Source organism: Temnothorax longispinosus, chromosome 5, assembly GCF_030848805.1.
Source record: "Temnothorax longispinosus isolate EJ_2023e chromosome 5, Tlon_JGU_v1, whole genome shotgun sequence".
Taxonomy (NCBI): Eukaryota; Metazoa; Arthropoda; class Insecta; order Hymenoptera; family Formicidae; genus Temnothorax; species Temnothorax longispinosus.
Window position 1 is genome coordinate 12077227 of NC_092362.1, and position 11998 is coordinate 12089224.

The 11998-nt window shown below is 41.1% G+C and overlaps 1 pseudogene; it reads right to left on the bottom strand.

Annotated features, from left to right (window-relative positions):
- Nucleotides 1-7048: 7048 nt before the first annotated feature.
- LOC139813471 (putative nuclease HARBI1) lies at nucleotides 7049-7974 on the bottom strand (annotated as a pseudogene).
- Nucleotides 7975-11998: the final 4024 nt, after the last annotated feature.

Below are 11998 nucleotides of genomic sequence, written 5' to 3' on the forward strand. Positions count from 1 at the left end.
CCCAGCGGTGGGACAACCCCCACCGCCCGCACTCGGGGTATAAATAGGGGACTCAAGCCGACTCGAGTTACCAGTCCTGTCCGACTCCTGTTCCCGACACCACCTCTCTCCGAGACCGCTTCACCACGTTGGGCGCTCCCAACGACTTCCTCCGTACAGAGAACGGGTGCTCCCGTTCTCACCTGGGCGCTCCCAGGGTACGGGCCTCCCCAGCTGGGTGCTCCCGGTTAGTATTACCTGCCCTTTCCTGCCTCTGGGTCGGGCGCTCCCGACCCCCTCCGCCGTACGGAAGACGGGCGCTCCCGTCTTCAAGCCGGGCGCTCCCGGTGTACGGGCCGCTCAGTTGGGCGCTCCCGACTGAGCTCCTGACCGACCTACCTGCCCACGAATCCGCAAGGCAACCGTGCCTCCGTACTTGCCCGCGAATCCGCAAGGCAACCGTGCCTCCGTACTTGCCCGCGAACCCGTCAGGCAACCGCGCCTCCGCGCCTGTCCGCGAGTCCGTCTCTATCCGACCGCGCCTCAACCCGGCACACGTACACTGCGGCTCAGCGGAGCAACACACACGCACGCACGCACGCACGCACGCACGCACGCACGCACGCACGAATATTTTCGAAAATATAAGGCGTAACAGTAGGTAAGCTAGGCCGGTTCTGGACCACATACCGAGGGCGAGGGGGGATGAGGTCGAGGGGGAACCGCGGGCAAGGGAAACCGCGGGCGGGGGGACCGCGAGGAAGGGGGAGGGGGGAACCGCATGTTTCGGGCGTCGCGGGAGAGGGGGAAGGAGGGAACCGCGTGTTTCGGGCGCCGCGGGGGAGGGGAAGGGGGGAACCGCGTGTTTCGGGCGCCGCGGGGGAGGGGGGAGGGGGAACCGCATGTTTCGTGCGCCGCGGGGGAGGGGGGGAGAAGGAACCGCGTTTTTCGGGCGTCGCGGGGGAAGGGGAGGGGGGGAACCGCATGTTTTGGGCGCCGCGGGGGGAGGGAGAAAAGGGAACCGCGTTTTCCGGCGTCGCGGGGCGAGAAGGGAACCGCGTTTTCCGGCGCCGCGGGGTGAGGGGACCCACGTTTTTACCGCGCCGCGGAGTCCGCGTGACGTCACACGACACGCTCGCGTTATCTCTCCCTCGTAGATGTTTCCCCCGTCCCCCGGTTGCGCGCGTCTTCTCGTTCGCGCGGTCTCTCTCGCTCCCGTTCGCGTTCTCGCTCACGATCGCGTTTAAATAAATTTATATTATACATAAAAAATTTGCTTACCACCGCAGGATTTGAACCAGAAATCCTTAACTCTTGAGTCAGTCACCTTCAGAATTCAGGCCATTGTCTCTTAATTTACACAATAATATGTATACACTAAAATACTGCAAGCTATTTACACAGGCTATTTACACAAAAACACACATAGGACACAGATTACACGGTGAAATCAGATATAATGGGTCTCCACAAGATGAACAAAAGAGACCATCTATGAGGATATACGGACATGTGTCATGTCTGCGAACAGCGTATAACATCGAGAACAATCCGTGTATTCTGACAATGCATGACGCACAAAACTTCATATGTCCTGGAGTAAAATAAGAGTATATGCAACACATCTTTGTCAGAGGGTGTAACATATTCACTTCTGCTTGATTCAACACTCTGAAAATTTCGTCCGGAATATCCTCATCAGCCATTTCACTATCATAACACAAATCGTCCGACAATAATGCTTCATCATCAACTTCCATTTCTTCCTCGTCATTCACTTCCATTTCTTCAACGTTTGCTTCAACTTCCATTTCATGTCCATCAAACTGCAATTCTTCGAAATCCATTTTGCAGAACGTTGTATGCCTCAAAAGGCGCAATACACGGTACTACTGTTAAAATCACACAGTGCAGACAGTACAAACAGTCGCGACACTTGAAATTTTTCGACAAGACAAACACGTCCGAACACTATCAAGCATGCCAACCCGACTCTTACTTCTAGTCCTCGACTACTGAGCGTACCTTCAAATTCATCCTTCTACATCTCACTATTGTCACATCGTTTGCTTATCATATCTAATTTCATCTCAGCATCCATACAATTGCGCCTTCCGAAAAATCTGCGATGTGCAGTTTTGCACGTGTGCAATGAAGTCACCGCGAGACACGTATGTTCTCGAAAACGCGCCATTGACTTTTGGTGATTTGATCTGTAAAACTGCTATTGAACCGCTATAAAACAGCTAAAAACAGCTATTGAACCGCTATCAAACAGCTATCAAACAGCTAAAAACAGCTTTGAAACAGCTAAAAACAGCTATTGAACCGCTATCAAACAGCTATCAAACAGCTAAAAACAGCTATGAAACAGCTAAAAACAGCTATTGAACCGCTATCAAACAGCTATCAAACAGCTAAAAACAGCTATGAAACAGCTAAAAACAGCTAAAAACATGTATCAAAACGACGAATAAATCACTTATTTCTGATATTACGCACTGTGATCTGCGTCTGACCGTCATAGCCTTCTCCTATTTTAATCTCGAGGGTCCTCATATTACTTTATTTATTATTTTGACTTTTCTTTGATAAAATTTTATTATGTTCTTTGAAGGAGTATAAATTCTTCTTTCGAGTACATAGCACATGATAAAGACTCTTTCTAAAATTTGTACATTTTAAGACTATTATCAAGAAAATATTCTTTCTTAAAGACAACCGTTACTTACTAAAAAAAAAAAAAAAAAAAAGTAAATTGAGTAATCGCTTTTTTAAGCAGCACAATTGATATTTTTCTGTATGCATGTACACACGTATGTACATACGTACGCACAAAAAAATGTTCTATGTTGTTAGAAAATTTTATTTCTATTTAAAAAAAAGGAGAGAAACTATCATCGCTTAGGACAGGGGCCCGGCGTTACGCGCCGCTCGTGCGTAATCATCGCCGCTTGTAGTAAACAACTGCCCGCGCGCCGACCGCGGGGCGGCCGCATCTCGCCGCGCGCTTGGATTTGGCGGAGGGCGGGCTAATACGGCGATTTTTAATCATTAATAACTCGTCAACTATTGCGAAAATTGCAAAATGGTACATGACTTTTCGACTCAGTTTGGCTCGCTCTATCTAAATATGAAAAAAGTACCAAGAATTCAGGGGCACCCTGTATAATTACATAGATATGTGATTCTTACTGATTTCTTTGCTGATCAACTAATGTAATACTGTTATATTTACAGCGGGTGTTTTGAAGAGAAAAAAGGGTTTGGATACTGTTTGTAAACGAAATACAAAAATGACCAAAGTAGAGACAAATATTACTGAAACTTCTCTTAACAATGAAAGTACTGTAAAGATCGAAAGAATAAAACAAATCATAGAACAAAAAAAAGAAGTGGCAGAAATACAGAAAGCTCACGAGAAAAAAATGTCTGTATTGAAAGAAGATTTTAATAATAAAATACATGCTCTAGAAATTAGAACAGTTACTGCAAAGGCTGAACTAGCTGAGTTACAGCTGCGAAAAGAAAAAGAGAAATATGCTTCTTCAAGAGCATAGACTAAAATTCCTTAAAATCAGAAAAATTTAAAGTATTTTATTTTATAAGTATTTTATAGTATAAGTTGTTAAAAATGAATGATATTTTTTTAGAAGTGTTAATCACTACAAATGATAAAAGATTATTTTGTTCTTTTTTTTGTTTAAAAGTGCTAGTCACTGAAAATGACAGATTATTTTTGTTTATAAGTGTTAGTCACGAAAAATGATAACAGATTATTTTTTTAAATAAGTGAGTCACTAGAAATAATAAGAGATTATTTTTTTATAAGTGTCATAAAATGAAAAGATTATTAGGTAAATCTGAAGGAGAGCTCCCTCCTCTCCGATTTCGCTGAATTTAGGCTTAATCGACGCGTTTTTGCACAAAACGAACGAATCTGGCAGAAAAAAGCCCCGCTCTGTCCCGCGAAGCGAGATATTAACTGTTAAAGTTGACGACTATCAGGTTATGAGACCTGTCATACCGACGCGATGTAGCGACTACGGACATGCTCCGCGACCACATGCGCGCATGTCCCGTGGTCACGTACTTGAGCGCTCAACCTCAATGACATATTATATATTGTTCTGTGCAATTCCAAAATATTTATAATGCCATATTCAGTAAAGCAATTATATAGTAATCCGTGGCTACTGGTTCAGGATGTTGTTGGCGATGCAAAAACATGGCCCAAATTCATCCGAAAAATGTTTTGGGATAAAAATCTAAAAGATCACAATAGAATGATCCTTGTCAATTTTTCATATCTAAATGCAGTATCCGAAGATTTGTTGCACGATATATTAACTTTTACGTTGAAAAATGCGTATACAGCGGAAAGGAAGCGCAATATTAAGGATAGATTTAGCTATTTAAATCACGAGGTAATTGTTTTAATTTCAATTGATATATATATCAAATAAGTATTAATTATGTTTTTTATAATTTGTAGCAATTCGGACATATTCGACGCAGCCGTGTATACAGTTATCACGTTTATTTTAAGGAAATGTTAGATCTCAACTTTAATCCAATTAATAAATAATAAAATTTAATTTATTGTTTTCAAGTTTGTGGTTTTGATTACAACAGAGAATATTTTGGAACACAAATTATTTCTGTTACAGATATTAAGCGTTGAAGTTAACGAAACAGAAATAAAATTGTTAAAGCAGAGAATTGTTGGTATATAAAAAGTTTATATTTACATGTACTTTTCATATACCAACTATTCTCTGCTTTAACAAATTATTTCTGTTACAAATATTAAGCGTTTAAGTTAACGAAACATAAATAATTTGTTAAAGCAGAGAATAGTTGGTATATGAAAAGTACACATAAATATTTACTTTTGGCCTCGTCAATTTCAACAATTTTACCAGGCCCTCCAAGTTTGGTCAAATTTTTTTTGGCCCAGTATATGCAAACCTATATCATTTTTAAATAAATTTACTAAATATACATTTAACATATTTATATTTAATGTATTAAATGTATCAAATTATACTTACTTCTCGGCAAAAAGAAACCCAATCAATAACCGAATGATCGGAAAGTTGTAGCTCAGTGCACAAAAATTGATGTCGTGGAGGCCGTAACATAATAAAATATGCTGTTAGTCGGCATACTGTTTCCAAACTTAATTTTGCTTTGTAAAACCACGTATCACATTTTGCACTTGTTTGAAACATACATTGGTTTTTACATCTTTTTTTGCTGGAATTTTTTTCGTAATATGTTTTTCGGCATCAAAATCTGAGCTTACTTGTATCAATTATTAATTTATTACCACATTTTGGACACTGTATTTCTTTAGCAATTAAATGATGCTCGATTAAATAAGTAATTAAATTTTCTTTGTTATGAGTTACTGCGAGAAACTCGTGCAGTCGCATTATGTTGACAGTTAGACTCGTAAGATTAAAACAAAAGAAAATTAACATTTGAAATAATTGAAATTGTGTTACTTACCAAGCAGACAGTTGTCACGTGACCATCTTTTGCATGCGCGTGCGGCTACGGAGCATGCGCATGTGGCCGCAGGGCATGTTCGTGGTCGCTACTAGTCGCTACATCGCGTCGGTATGACAGGTCTCATAACCTGATAGTCGTCAACTTTAACAGTTAATATCTCGCTTCGCGGGGCAGAGCGGGGCTTTTTTCTGCCAGATTCGTTCGTTTTGTGCAAAAACGCGTCGATTAAGCCTAAATTCAGCGAAATCGGTGAGGAGGGAGCTCTCCTTCAGATTTACCGATTATTTTTTACAAGTAGTATTATTATATAACAAGGTAAAAAGTGATATTAAAGTAAAAAGATTAATGATTTATGTTCCTTTTTAAAAGATATTAAAATAGTATGTTATAAAAGTTTATTGAAAAAAATTACATTGATATTGTATCAATAAAGTTTAAAATAGAACAAAAAATTGTTTTGGTTAACTGTTTTTTATATTCATTACATCATGTAGGGGGAGTCCGGGAGACTTGACCATAGAGGAGAGTTGAACCACTTCAAATATGTCGTTTAAATTTTGAACAAAGAGCTCAATCCGAGCACGTGACAATATAACGCTTGGTAGTGCGTTTCGACTGTGAGTGAGACAAACGTGTTTTTGTTCAAAATTTGAACGATATTTGAAGTGTTTCAACTATCCTCTATGGTCAAGTCTCCCGGACTCCCCCTATATAATAAATGGTAAATCTTCAGAATAGGGCCTTTTCTGAATTTTGATATCTTCTTGCGGTTTTCTTGGTAAAAACCTTTGTTGTGACTCCGACAGTGATAATCAATCGGGGGAGCCCGAAAAATATGCACCCTACCTATTTTTTTTTACCTATTTTTACTTTATTTTTGATAAATGTCTAGATTAAGGGCGACCTTACCGATTTCAATGACCTTGATATATGTTGTCAAGGTCATGACCCCGAGTGACCTTCAAAAGGTTTTAGCCGTCGCTCGTTATTCGTTAAAAAGTTATTAACAAAAAAAGTTTGGAAAATACGTAGGTTAGATGACGCGCTTCAAAAGTATTTAACTGTTTAAAGCGCGTCATCTAACCCATGTGGCATCTTGCATATTAACTTTCCACGCATGAAAAGTTCACGCATACACTTTCCACGCGAACCGAGGTTCACGCACACCCCCCCCCCCCGTGCTTTCGGGGGAGATGCGGTAGTCCCGAAATAGTTCACGCATACACTTTTCACGCGAACCGAGGTTCACGCACACCCCTCCCGTGCTTTCGGGGGAGGTGCGGTAGCCCCGAAATAGTTCACGCATACACTTTTCACGCGAACCGAGGTTCACGCACACACCCCCCTGCTTTCGGGCCGGTGAACCTCGGTTTGCGTGGAAAGTGTATGCGCCCTTAATCTAGACATTTATCAAAAATAAAGTAAAAATAGGTAAAAAAAATAGGTAAGGTGCATATTTTTCGGGCTCCCCCGATTGATTATCACTGTCAGAGTCACAACAAAGGTTTTTACCAAGAAAACCGCAAGAAAATATCAAAATTCGGAAAAGGCCCTATTCTGAAGAATTACCGGAAAGATTATGTAGCACAGCACAAGCAACTACACGTGTGGTTGAACATATTACGTTGTTGCTTAATCCTCTAGACAAACACGGAAATCTGCGCTTCCATATTCCAACGGTCCTTTCGACACGTCGTCGTGTTCTCCTATGAAATATATTCTAACTGTAATAAAAAATATATTATTCGTTGTTGGGTTTTTATGGACAATGGATGAATATAACATAAACGTAAAGACACAATATACTAACGTGCTTTCTTCATCTGTCTGTGGATTCGAAAGAGGAGTTAAAAGGAATGGTAGACAGGGATATCCAGCATCTCCTACTAAAACGCCTGATAATTGACCTTGAGTGTATGTCATATATAATCTAGAATTTTGGAAAATTTTACTATCGTGTGTTGGCTTCCAGACCATTCTGGGACAATGTCTAAAAATTCTGTTCTGGGTCCAACAACAGCCTGCGTATGTACATATAAAACTAATAATTTTTAATGTTCTACATGTTTTACTGTTTAAAAATCAACAATTTTTGTTTATTAAAATTATGCTATGCAATTAAAATTCAAACTATGCTATTACATTAAAATTTTATATTTACATATATGTAGTTACTTACCTGTACATTCAATGAAAAGTATCCTTTTCGATTTTTATAAACTTCGTCAATGTTCTGGAACCTGGTATGGACTAAACGCACTTGTGTGCAGTCAATCGCTCCATCAATGCCGGGTAAATCAATGCCTCCATTGCGACGTCCTATATCTCTAAAAAGCTTATGATTTTCTCTTGTAGCATCTGGTGTGACAGGCATCTTTATAAATTGCTTGAAAAGCCTTGCTAGAAGTACAGACACTCGGAATACTACTCTTGATACAGTTGGCTGTGAAACGATTATAGTGTCTCCAAGTACTTGCTGCACACATATTAAAATGTTTTATCTGTACAATATTTTTATAAATAATTGTTATTTAATTTTCAGAAATAATTATGACATATAATTATTAAACATCTTGTTATATACAGAGTGTCCAAAAAATCGCCTACTCCACTTCGGGAGGTGATTCGGGACCCAAAAACAAGCAAAAAAGTTCATACAAACATAGGTCCGGAAATGAGCCGTTTCCGAGTTATAGCCACTTTTATGTTCAAAAATCGTAATTTAGAATCCGCTTGACATCCCTCTTACTTAATTATTTCTTAAATTAAAAATTTTTATTTTTAAATATCAGCTAATTCATTAAAACTTAAACGATCCATTGATGAATACGGAAAGATTAGATACAACCTAAAAGTAAGGTGTGTTGTTAAATAATAATTTGAAACTTATTGAAAAGCCGTGATTTACTTACTGATTTTGAATAGGCGTGAAAACAACTGATTTCAAGTATCCGTGAAAACAACTGATTTTGAATAGCCGTGAAAACAACTGATTTCAAATAGCTGTGAAAACAACTGATTTCTTTTAAAAATAATGTAATCGTATTTACAAATATTGAAAAATTAAAAAAAAAATTAAAATTAAAAAAATTAAAAATATTAAAAAAATTAAAAATTTTTAATTTAAGAAATAATTAAGAAAGAGGAATGCCAAGCGGATTCTAAATTACGATTTTTGAACATAAAAGTGGATATAACTCGGAAACGGCTCATTTCCGGACCTATGTTTGTATGAACTTTTTTGCTTGTTTTTGGGTCCCGAATCACCTCCCGAAGTGGAGTAAGCAATTTTTCGGACACCCTGTATATGTTCTATAAAATTTATTAATTTTGTAGGTATTATACATCAATGAATCGTTTAAGTTTTAATGAATTAGCTGATATTTAAAAAAAAATTTTTTAATTTAAGAAATAATTAAGAAAGAGGGATGTCAAGCGGATTCTAAATTACGATTTTTGAACATAAAAGTGGCTATAACTCGAAAACGGCTCATTTCCGGACCTATGTTTGTATGAACTTTTTTGCTTGTTTTTGGGTCTCGAATCACCTCTCGAAGTGGAGTAGGCGATTTTTCGGACACCCTGTATATAATCATAATATATTTCATCTTTTAACCTAAAAACTGCTTGTGGCATAGAACCGTAGACATATTAATAATTGAAATATCGGAGGTATAGGAAGACCACGGTTACTAAGGTATAAAAATCCTTCTTCAATTTTAGGTTGAATTCCATAAAGTATAGAATCTTTGTTAAATCTGAAACGTCTTTTGAACTCTCGATTGCTGTAAAACTCAAACGGATTTAGCCAATCTCTAATGTATCTTTTTGGAACACGTACATCATTCTCATCCTCATCATTGTCAGAATCACGGTCAGAATCTATTTCGTACAGTTCAATATTTCTTATGTTGTCTATTTCCATATTACATACAATTTTTAGCCACGCTTGGCGGAAGCTTCTAAATCTAGGAGGCAAACTACCTAATATTTTAGTCATTATCGCTATATCACTTAAATTTTCGTCCGTATCTTTAATCTGTCGTGCGAGATTTTCTACCTTCGCGATATGCTGCGCTATCGAGTCATTAACCTCCATTTTATACTGAGAAAACCTTTCGTGCGCTATCATTTTATTCATGTCCGATTTCTGTTCGTAAATCGCGTCTAACTTATCTAATATCTGCTTGGACGACTGACAATTCTCGAGAAGGGTGATCTGGGAGTAGTCCATCGCCGATGTTAGCAGGAACATGGCATACGCATCGTCCATGATCCATTTCTTCTGCACGTCTCCGACCGGCGGCTTTACTTCTATCCCTTTAGCAATCTCGAAGAGGCCTTTTGCGCGTAAGGCACAGCACAACTGGAACTTCCATTGGTGATAGTTTCTGCCATCAAACTTTCCGACGGATGCCACGTCGATCTTGTCCGACATTTTGGTGACTTGTACGATCGTCACGTACCACGCGAAACTTGATGCGCTTGTACGTACTTCGAGGTTATACAGGTTATCCAGTTATCTCTACTCCTCGCAATTTTACGTCCGCGAGATTAACTTTATGCACAATGCGAGCAACCTGGGCCCATAACCTGTTGAATAAATCAATCCAAGTCAGTCTTAAGATTTGAACAAAAGTGCCTTTATTCTCCTACTCGTGACAGTTACATCGAGAGAGTAGAACATTCCAGCAGCGCGAGCGAAGAAGAACCATGTGTATATAACACATGAGAGATTAGCCGACGACCTCTCACGCTTGCCGGGCCGGCTCTATCTATAGTGACTAGGGAAAGCGCGAGATTCAAACTTAACAGGTGGGTCACAGTTTATTGTAATCAGGCATCGGAGATGGAGCTTCGTCCCCAATCCTACTTTCAGTGTTGCCCTGTCCACGCCGTAATCCCCACGAGCGAACATTTTCCTCTCATACCTGCCTATCATCTGCGCTTTGTCCCTGATAGTGAGTCCTTTGTTTGAGAAGGCTCCTTTCGCTTCGAACTGCGCTGTTAGTACGGGTTCGATCCCTTCGCCGTGGTTTCTCACACTTCCACACGAGTCACGATTAATCGCCGTTGTCTGCCATCCCGTCCCAGGGACGGTCCTCCCCATATATTTGCTGCGTCTGAGTTCTTCCATCGGCGTTTTTACATACTATATGTCCTCTTCGCTTGTTTTGGTGATTTCGTCTCCTCCCTCGCTCACTGCCTCCTCTAGCTGATCTTCGCTGGTTCCCGTTTCGGCCTCGCGCGTGACTGCTCGATTCTCTTTGTCGCTCTCATTCATTTGGGCACTTTTCTCCGCGATGTCCGCGGGACTCGTTTTGTGGTCACTGATCTCTGTTGGCCCCATGTTCCTTTGTATTTCCGCCAGCTGTGCCTTCAGGCACTGCACTCGCCGCATCAGGCTTAGTTCTCGATCTGTCGGCTTCCTTTCTGTTGTTTCGATGCTGCGGTTCGTCACTTTGTCCTCGTCGTTGTCGAGTTTGTCGGTCGGCCTGTCGTTCAGGCTCCGCATCTTAGTGAGCTGTCTTCTGGGGGCCGCTACTTTCCTTTGCATTACGTCGTCCTATGCATATCCCTTGCTCATGGTCTTTCTTTCCGGTTCGCGCTCATCGGGGACGAACCATAGCTCGTCTTCGGAGTCCTCTTCGTCTTCGAACAGGTCAGCCCACTTCTCTCGGAACTTTCTACTCTGTGTCGTGCCTGCCGCGAACTCTCCGCCGTCATGACGGTTTTCGCTTGTCGTTGTTCCTTTCAACTTTATCCTTCTCCTTTGGGATGTTCTTCCTCTCCCTTGTCTTACCTTTGACCCCATATTGTCGAGGTTTTAATGCTCTATGCGGGACCCGATGTCGCCTACGGACGCCCGTACAATTGTGCAACGCTTGGTGTAGACCGTGCGTATGTTTCACGTTACGACCTTGCGTGACTTCTCGCACTTTGTCACAGCGCCCGAGGTCGGTCTCGTTGGCGCCTCGCCGCTTGAATTTGCGATACCTATCGCTTCGTTCTGTTCCCCGGCTGGAATGACGATTTTCCCCGGTGGTTGTTCTATGTTTTCTCCGCACTGAGGTTAATTGCCTCACTTTGTTCCCCGACGGTGATGTTGATATCCCGCGGTGGTTGTTGGTTGCCCTCCTGTGGGTCTTCTATGTTGTCTTCATGGTTGACGTTGTCGTTGATCTTGTCGCCGACGTTGTCGTTGTTTTCTTCTGCCAGTCCTCTGGACCTTGTTTTCACTTCTGACGGCGTTCGTAGCGTCGCCATACGAGTGTTTTTCGTGTATCTCCCCTTTTCGGCCCTATGGTGCCGTAGGTTATGGCACTTCTCGCGGATTTGATGTCGCCTGATCGCGTCCGTACGGTGTCGCAACGCGTTGGTTTAGGCCGCGTTCGTATTCTACGTTACGGCCTCGCGTTTGTTGTCGCACCTTGTTATGACGTGTCAGGGCGGTATCTCAGTTCACGCCCGAGTGTGGAAAATTTTATAAGTATCGCGGCAC